This window comes from Pseudophryne corroboree, chromosome 8 (assembly GCF_028390025.1).
Source record: "Pseudophryne corroboree isolate aPseCor3 chromosome 8, aPseCor3.hap2, whole genome shotgun sequence".
Lineage (NCBI taxonomy): Eukaryota > Metazoa > Chordata > Amphibia > Anura > Myobatrachidae > Pseudophryne > Pseudophryne corroboree.
This window is the reverse complement of record NC_086451.1, coordinates 173,536,525-173,545,128: the sequence shown is the minus strand read 5'-3', so window position 1 is coordinate 173,545,128 and position 8,604 is coordinate 173,536,525. Positions and strand designations below refer to the sequence as shown.

At 44.0% G+C, this 8,604-nt stretch overlaps 7 non-coding genes and 1 pseudogene across 7 annotated transcripts; all 8 read left to right on the top strand.

Annotated features, from left to right (window-relative positions):
* Positions 1-2,357: 2,357 nt before the first annotated feature.
* LOC134950809 (U1 spliceosomal RNA) lies at positions 2,358-2,521 on the top strand. Its single transcript, XR_010183663.1, has one exon. It is a non-coding gene; the product is annotated as a U1 spliceosomal RNA (small nuclear RNA).
* Positions 2,522-2,673: 152 nt separating this feature from the next.
* LOC134953620 (U1 spliceosomal RNA) lies at positions 2,674-2,836 on the top strand. The gene has a single exon (XR_010185687.1). It is a non-coding gene; the product is annotated as a U1 spliceosomal RNA (small nuclear RNA).
* A 671-nt stretch (positions 2,837-3,507) lies between these two features.
* LOC134951058 (U1 spliceosomal RNA) lies at positions 3,508-3,671 on the top strand. Its single transcript, XR_010183867.1, has one exon. It is a non-coding gene; the product is annotated as a U1 spliceosomal RNA (small nuclear RNA).
* Positions 3,672-3,823: 152 nt separating this feature from the next.
* LOC134953596 (U1 spliceosomal RNA) lies at positions 3,824-3,986 on the top strand. The gene has a single exon (XR_010185669.1). It is a non-coding gene; the product is annotated as a U1 spliceosomal RNA (small nuclear RNA).
* Positions 3,987-6,594: 2,608 nt separating this feature from the next.
* LOC134950357 (U1 spliceosomal RNA) lies at positions 6,595-6,758 on the top strand. Its single transcript, XR_010183290.1, has one exon. It is a non-coding gene; the product is annotated as a U1 spliceosomal RNA (small nuclear RNA).
* A 152-nt stretch (positions 6,759-6,910) lies between these two features.
* LOC134952902 (U1 spliceosomal RNA) lies at positions 6,911-7,073 on the top strand. The gene has a single exon (XR_010185280.1). It is a non-coding gene; the product is annotated as a U1 spliceosomal RNA (small nuclear RNA).
* Positions 7,074-7,734: 661 nt separating this feature from the next.
* Positions 7,735-7,898, top strand: LOC134951070 (U1 spliceosomal RNA). The gene has a single exon (XR_010183877.1). It is a non-coding gene; the product is annotated as a U1 spliceosomal RNA (small nuclear RNA).
* Positions 7,899-8,050: 152 nt separating this feature from the next.
* Positions 8,051-8,192, top strand: LOC134952805 (U1 spliceosomal RNA; annotated as a pseudogene).
* The last annotated feature ends 412 nt before the right edge of the window (positions 8,193-8,604 follow it).

Here is an 8,604-nt window from a genome sequence, read left to right as displayed (position 1 = left end):
TGGAGCAGTCATGCAGGATGTTGTTCCATTTTTCCATGAATTGTGGGTCCTCTCTACTATGTGTCGGGGCTTTCTTAATTTTCAGGCCTTTTGGTATAATTCGTTGTGATAGATACCATTGCAATGTTTTATTGTCCCACCAAATTTTGGATTCTCTCGTTGCTAATCTCTCTACCCTTAGAAAGATATCACAGAACTTGTTCAAACTGTTATGTGTTGCAGTGGTGTGTTCTAAATTAGTGAAAATGATATCTGCCCTAGTGGCTCTGTCTTTTCTGAGTTCTAGAATACCCATACAAGGTGCTGCTGGATACTGGGTTTGAGAAAGGAATTATGAACAAATTGTATCCAGCGCTCTACTTGTGTGGATAAACGCTGTGGCAGCAAAATTGTGGTGGAGGTTAAACCCAATACCTCTTTAAAGATATATAACATAAGGGTACACAATTGCGCCTGAATATGTGGTGGTAATGGTTGTAATACTAAATGACAAGTATACACTGTATATATGAAGAATAAGTGTATTTAATCTAAAACAAAATGACAGAAAGAGAATAAATGGAAAAAGATGTGAAAAAATAGAAAATTAATACATTAATGAAAGAGTGTATATATGTATATGAAAGAATTCTATACATATGTATACTTTGGTCCGCAGTCCAGTACAATAGAGTGTGGCGTCCCACCTCGTTTAATTGTGCTCAAACTTCTACCACAATGTGTGGAGGGGTATATACAACACAGTCCCAGAGGAGCTCGTTCAGTAATATATGGGGGTCACGGTCAAAGAGTCTGTTGCAGCAGCTTGATCCTGTCTTGAGAGGGAGGGGGGGTGAGGTGATCTTCTGACGGTGCTAGCAAATGAAGGGGTACCCCAGGTGGCTATGCGGGAGGGATGAGTTGCAGGAGATAGGTAATTATTGGCTCTGGACTCGCCGCTCTCTGAATCGGTCTGTGGCTGCGGAAGGCGCCCGTGTAGACAGGCGTCTGCCGCCGGCCAGATCCGAGGAGTGCAGTCGTGTCTCTGGGGGGGAAAGTGTCACTGACTTCGAGACCCGGAGCGGGACTGTCCGCAGTGCACCTCCCCACTTACAGAGCCCTTACCTTGTTCTTCTGTGCTCGATTCCCAACTTCCGCTGTCACCTTGCTTCCTTGTCAGTCTTGCAGCTTTTCGTCCGGTTTCACTTTCACTTTCCTGTACCTCGCGGTCACGTGACCTGTTCCTGTTCCTCAGCAGTCTTCAGCGCCGTGGGTGATGAATGTGTCCAGAAATAGAGAGCTCTGCTGTGTTGAATATGATTAAGGCAGTCTGTTTGAAACGGTGTCCTGTTAGCTCCTACGCGTGTCGACCTTTCTAGGTCTTCCTCAGGGAGTCTATGAGTGCCATATTCAGTGTGGGCTATTTATGCCCATACTTGCTTATGTCATAGAAAAGGGGGTGTGTTTCTCGAATTATAATGGGGATTTGTTATATAACGACTATACAGACAATCATACAATAAAAAGAATATACAAGGAAAGAATGGGATATAGAAAAACAATAATAATAGTAATAGTAAACAAAACAAGCAAAAATTATATATGTAAAAGGTATAACGACCATAAAGAATGATTTTTGAGACTGAATCATTAGTGAATATTGGGAAATGATGAGAGTTCGTTTATGGTGAATTTATTAGTTGTGTGAGAATTTTCTGTTACTACATTTGGAGGTAGTGACAGTCTGTGGTTTGTGGGTTAAAAGTTGATAAATGGGGTTATGGACAATCCGAAGATTATGAATAAAACCTAATTGGGATAAAAAGTGAAAAATGTTGTTATGTAAACACAACATGTTAATATATTATTAATTATTAACCCATTAGTAAAACTTATTGTATGCGGAAAAATTATCTGTTTTTTGGTATATTTCACTGCAAAATTGGTTACATGGTGTAAAATTAAATTTGCTAGGCTCTAATGACTTGACCCACCAAAATGTACGCTAATAGGGCTTGATGGCTTAGCAAATATGAAGCAAATCCATGTACGATATTAGTTCATGATTACTGATCTCACCTCATTGTCTAAATTGAGGCCCCGTGGTTTCAGCGTTTTTAGGGTGTAGATCCACCTCAACTCTTCTTTATTAATTTGTTTCCCCAGGAATGCTTGCACTAGTTGTTGCATTTGGTTTGTTGTTTGGGGGTGCTTCAGTATTAGGCAGCCTTCTGCCCTCCCATGTTCATCTGAAAATATGTGTTCTCCCTGCAGTTGTTGTCCCCAGATGAGAGTTCCCTTGTGCTGCCTCAGTTGAATCGCCTTTACTTGACAGAGATGTGCCTGAGCAGCGGCCCTCCCCAGCCCTATCCCAAATCATACTTATTTTGCATAGGAGATACCATGGTCATGAAGATTGTTCTCCCAGGGTGAGGTTCATTCATTGCATTCTGGGTATGCTGACCCCTGTGATTTCCCCAAATGTTGGAAACTCGACTGCATTATTTGTGGTAGTGGGGGACTGTGTTTGTGCTTTCCTCTGGTCAGCTCTGGTAAAAGTCAGATTTCTTTGTCTCAGATCTTCCTCTAGCCTTGTTCTTCTTTCGAGAGTTCCCTTGTGCTGCCTCAGTTGGATCTCCTTCACTTGACAGGGGGGTGCCCGAGCAGCGACCCTCCCCAGCTCTAGCCCAGCTCCTACTTACCTGCCAGGTGAGATACTATGATCATGAAGGTGCTTCTCCCAGGGCAAGGCTCACCCATTGCACTCTGGGTGTGCAACTCCTGCGGTTTCCCCAAATGTTGGACACTTTTCTGCATAATTTGTGTTTCACCTGGTCGGCTCTCGTATAATTCAGATCTCTTTGTCTCAGGTCTCTCTCCAGCCTAATTTGCAGTCTGTTTCCACTTCTCTTTTCTTGAGTTGCTCGCTTCTATGCCCTTGCGCACTATCCTGACTTCTCCCGTCTGCTTACTTTGTGCCTTCCAACGCACAATGCAAACTACAGGTAGTGCTGCAGGGCCCACACCCTTTTACTTGCCTTACAGAGCAGCTCTGGAGCTGTTACAGTGCCCAGCTGCTGCAAGAAATCAGCTTGAATGCTTCAGGGGCTGGGGCATAGCCATCATGAGCCCCACACCGAAGGAGGGTGGAGGTGTTTAATGCGAACTAGGGGTCATCCAAGCACCGCAAAAGGCCGCCATGCCCTGCATGCCAATTTTCTCTTTTCATATGCAGACGAGGGTTGAAGCCAACTTTGACCCACTGCTTGGATGACATCACCATATGCAAATCCATCTGCTGCAGGCCTTCCCCCAGGAATGCTTGCACTAGTTGTTGCATTTGGTTTGTTGTTTGGGGGTGCTTCAGTATTAGGCAGCCGTCTGCCCTCCCATGTTCATCTGAAAATATGTGTACCTCCTGCAGTTGTTGTCCCCAGATGAGAGTTCCCTTGTGCTGCCTCAGTTGAATCTCCTTTACTTGACAGAGATGTGCCTGAGCAGCGGCCCTCCCCAGCCCTATCCCAAATCATACTTATTTTGCATAGGAGATACCATGGTCATGAAGATTGTTCTCCCAGGGTGAGGCTCATTCATTGCATTCTGGGTATGCTGACCCCTGTTATTTCCCCAAATGTGGTAAACTTGACAGCATTATTTGTGGTAGTGGGGGACTGTGTTTGTGCTTTCCTCTGGTCAGCTCTGGTAAAAGTCAGATTTCTTTGTCTCAGATCTTCCTCTAGCCTTGTTCTTCTTTCGAGAGTTCCCTTGTGCTGCCTCAGTTGGATCTCCTTCACTTGACAGGGGGGTGCCCGAGCAGCGACCCTCCCCAGCTCTAGCCCAACTCCTTCTTACCTGCTAGGTAAGATACTATGATCATGAAGGTGCTTCTCCCAGGGCAAGGCTCACCAATTGCACTCTGGGTGTGCTGCTCCTGCGATTTCCCCAAATGTGGGAAACTTGACTGCATAATTTGTGTTTCCCCTGGTCGGCTCTCGTATAATTCAGATCTCTTTGTCTCATGTCTCTCTCCAGCCTAGTTTGCTGTCTGTTTACACTACTCTTTTCTTGAGCCACTCCCTTCTATGCCCTTGCGCACTATCTTGACTTCTCCCGTCTGCTTACTTTGTGCCTTCCAACGCACAATGCGAACTACAGGTAGTGCTGCAGGGCCCACACCCTTTTAGTTGCCTTACAGAGCAGCTCTGGAGCTATTACAGTGCCCAGCTGCTGCAAGTAATCAGCTTGAATGCTTCAGGGGCTGGGGCATAACCAACATGAGCCCCACACCGAAGTAGGGTGGAGGTGTTTATGCGAACTAGGGGTCATCCAAGCGCCGCAAAAGGCCGCCATGCCCTGCACGCCCCTTTTCTCATTTCATATGCAGACGAGGGTTGAAGCCAACTTTGACCCACTGCTTGGATGACATCACCATATGCAAATCCATCTGCTGCAGGCCTTCCCCCAGGAATGCTTGTACTAGTTGTTGCATTTGGTTTGTTGTTTGGGGGTGCTTCAGTATTAGGCAGCCTTCTGCCCTCCCATGTTCATCTGAAAATATGTGTTCTCCCTGCAGTTGTTGTCCCCAGATGAGAGTTCCCTTGTGCTGCCTCAGTTGAATCTCCTTTACTTGACAAGGGAGGCATTTTGGATTTTTTCTTTTGGTACCCTTACACCTGATGGTCTGAATGAGAGCATTGAACTGAACAACATTGGCAGTCTCTGAAGATTTTATCTATTGATTTACCTAATATATTATTTATTGAATATCCATTTATTGTATGTTTAATAAATAAACAAAATTATTAGAAGTAGCTATTTTGGAAACAGCTTTCCTCTTAGGATGAAACTGTATAATCCTGTTGTGTGTATTCCTTTAAAGTTCCTTAGTAAAATCCACTAGTAATGATGAACATCAGATTTCTTCCTCCATCCTCTTTTTACACTTTCTCTTGGTTCTATATATATATTTTTTTTTCTATTTTTATTTTTTTCCCTCCTTCTCCCAAAAGGCCCCCCTCCCTCCCCCCCCTCCCTGTTTTACATTTTAAAATCTTTAAATATTTAAATCTTCGAATCCTTAAATTGTCTGTTTAATATTTATTTTTTCTTCAATTCTTTTTGTTGTTTAAACAGCAATGTAATTATTCCAGGGGTTAAAATAATGAAATATAGAAATAATATTAACAAAAGTTAAAGGTAAAAATGAATTGATAGAATGATCCCATTAAAAGTAAATAAATAATATGGATGTTAAGCTGAGCAGGTTGGATTCGAACATGGGACTAGTTGCATAGAGTGCAGGTGATGTTTCCCCTGCGCCACAAGAACTGCTTTAGTAGTGGCATGGATTTATGTTACCCTAAAAGGTTTTATATAAGTAAATGGGGATCCTTAGTGCTGAGTCTCTGAATTATGTATATGTGATTATAGATATGAGGTATTGATTGAAAGATTATAGGTTAATCTGTATATAGATTATATATTTTCTGTTATTTTTTAAACCACCTTGTTGCTTATTTTATTATTATTTTTAATCACCATGTTGCTTATTTTTATATTATGAAATGCCTTTATATGTGCAATTGCAATTAGAAAGTTGTTCCATATGTGAGTCATTACATGTATGCATCCAATTAGTACATGTATGTATCCAATCAACTAATTAGTAATACTATTGGTCCGGTGCATTTTAAAAAGGCTGCTGATGTATCCTCTGACGAAACCGCTCTTGGATAACAGCGGAGAAACGCGTAAGGAAGGTGATTACCGGACACTCTGATTGCTGAGATATAAGCCCGTTCATGAACGAGCTACATCACGGCGGACGTCTGATGTAAAGACAGCGGTGAAGGGGAAAAAGCAATTTGAGACCGAGCAAAAGGAGGTCTCTACCCCACGGCAGGGAGAAATATCCCGACCGCGAGTGCCAATAAGATCCAGCCACGGTTAACGGGGGTCGTAGCATACCGCTGTGTTTCACCAACCATCACAGCGCTCTCCCCCTGTTTTCTTTCATTACTCACGTGAGTTACATATGAACTTTAACTGCAGTAAATAAGAGGCGTTGGTTACAACTGTTGCTGTTCATCCACAAGAAGGAATTTAATGTATCAATTACAATTGGAAAGTAACGATTAAATTACAACAGCTGTATCCAGGAGGATTTTTTGGACACTTTAATAAACATTCCGTTGTCATCAAGGGCAATATGAAATAGATCCTGATTACATTTAGATATGGATAGTGGTGCCTATATATGTTGACTCCATTGTAATTTATTGAATGTGGGTTTCTTCTGTCTATATATATTTTTTAAAAATAAAGAGCTTGTATATTTTATTTTTTGCGCTCCCTTGATAACAAGTGTGATTATCTTTAAAATTTGGTTTATTATTGGTAGAACAGTACTACCTATGGGAGCAGCATTTTATAATATATGGTGAAAATTAATAGATGTATAAAGATTAAATAAGCAACAAATTGGTGAAATAGATAAGTTTTGATAGGAGCGCTGGGTTCTATATATATATATTGACATTTGGTTATATATATGTATAGACTTTATAAATTCTTGACAGAGATGTGCCTGAGCCCTCCCCAGCCCTATCCCAAATCATACTTATTTTGCATAGGAGATACCATGGTCATGAAGATTGTTCTCCCAGGGTGAGGTTCATTCATTGCATTCTGGGTATGCTGACCCCTGTGATTTCCCCAAATGTGGGAAACTCGACTGCATTATTTGTGGTAGTGGGGGACTGTGTTTGTGCTTTCCTCTGGTCAGCTCTGGTAAAAGTCAGATTTATTTGTCTCAGATCTTCCTCTAGCCTTGTTCTTCTTTCGAGAGTTTCCATGTGCTGCCTCAGTTGGATCTCCTTCACTTGACAGGGGGGTGCCCGAGCAGCGACCCTCCCCAGCTCTAGCCCAACTCCTACTTACCTGCCAGGTGAGATACTATGATCATGAAGGTGCTTCTCCCAGGGCAAGGCTCACCCATTGCACTCTGGGTGTGCTGCTCCTGCGGTTTCCCCAAATGTTGGACACTTGACTGCATAATTTGTGTTTCCCCTGGTCGGCTCTCGTATAATTCAGATCTCTTTGTCTCAGGTCTCTCTCCAGCCTAGTTTGCTGTCTGTTTCCACTTCTCTTTTCTTGAGTTGCTCCCTTCTGTGCCCTTGCTCACTATCCTGACTTCTCCCGTCTGCTTACTTTGTGCCTTCCAACGCATAATGCAAACTACAGGTAGTGCTGCAGGGCCCACACCCTTTTACTTGCCTTACAGAGCAGCTCTGGAGCTGTTACAGTGCCCAGCTGCTGCAAGAAATCAGCTTGAATGCTTCAGGGGCTGGGGCATAGCCCCACACCGAAGGAGGGTGGAGGTGTTTAATGCGAACTAGGGGTCATCCAAGTGCCGCAAAAGGCCGCCATGCCCTGCACGCCCCTTTTCTCTTTTCATATGCAGACGAGGGTTGAAGCCAACTTTGACCCACTGCTTGGATGACATCACCATATGCAAATCCATCTGCTGCAGGCCTTCCCCCAGGAATGCTTGCACTAGTTGTTGCATTTGGTTTGTTGTTTGGGGGTGCTTCAGTATTAGGCAGCCTTCTGCCCTACCATGTTCATCTGAAAATATGTGTTCTCCCTGCAGTTGTTGTCCCCAGATGAGAGTTCCCTTGTGCTGCCTCAGTTGAATCTCCTTTACATGACAGAGATGTGCCTGAGCAGCGGCCCTCCCCAGCCCTATCCTAAGTCATACTTATTTTGCATAGGAGATACCATGGTCATGAAGATTGTTCTCCCAGGGTGAGGTTCATTCATTGCATTCTGGGTATGCTGACCCCTGTGATTTCCACAAATGTGGGGAACTCGACTGCATTATTTGTGGTAGTGGGGGACTGTGTTTGTTCTTTCCTCTGGTCAGCTCTGGTAAAAGTCAGATTTCTTTGTCTCAGATCTTCCTCTAGCCTTGTTCTTCTATCGAGAGTTTCCTTGTGCTGCCTCAGTTGGATCTACTTCACTTGACAGGGGGGTGCCCGAGCAGCGACCCTCCCCAGCTCTAGCCCAACTCCTACTTACCTGCCAGGTGAGATACTATGATCATGAAGTTGCTTCTCCCAGGACAAGGATCACCCATTGCACTCTGGGTGTGCTGCTCCTGCGATTTCCCCAAATGTGGGAAACTTGACTGCATAATTTGTGTTTCCCCTGGTCAGCTCTCATATAATTCAGATCTCTTTGTCTCAGGTCTCTCTCCAGCCTAGTTTGCTGTCTGTTTCCACTTCTTTTTTCTTGAGCCCCTCCCTTCTATACCCTAGTGCACTATCCTGACTTCTCCTCCCGTGTGCTTACTTAGTGCCTTACAATGCACAATGCAAACTACAGGTAGTGCTGCAGGGCCCACACCCTTTTACTTGCCTTACAGAGCAGCTCTGGAGCTGTTACAGTGCCCAGCTGCTACAAGAAATCAGCTTGAATGCTTCAGGGGCTGGGGCATAGCCAACATGAGCCCCACACCGAAGTAGGGTGGAGGTGTTTAATGCGAACTAGGGGTCATCCAAGCGCCGCAAAAGGCCGCCATGCCCTGCACGCCCCTCTTCTCTATTCATATGCAGATGAGGGTTG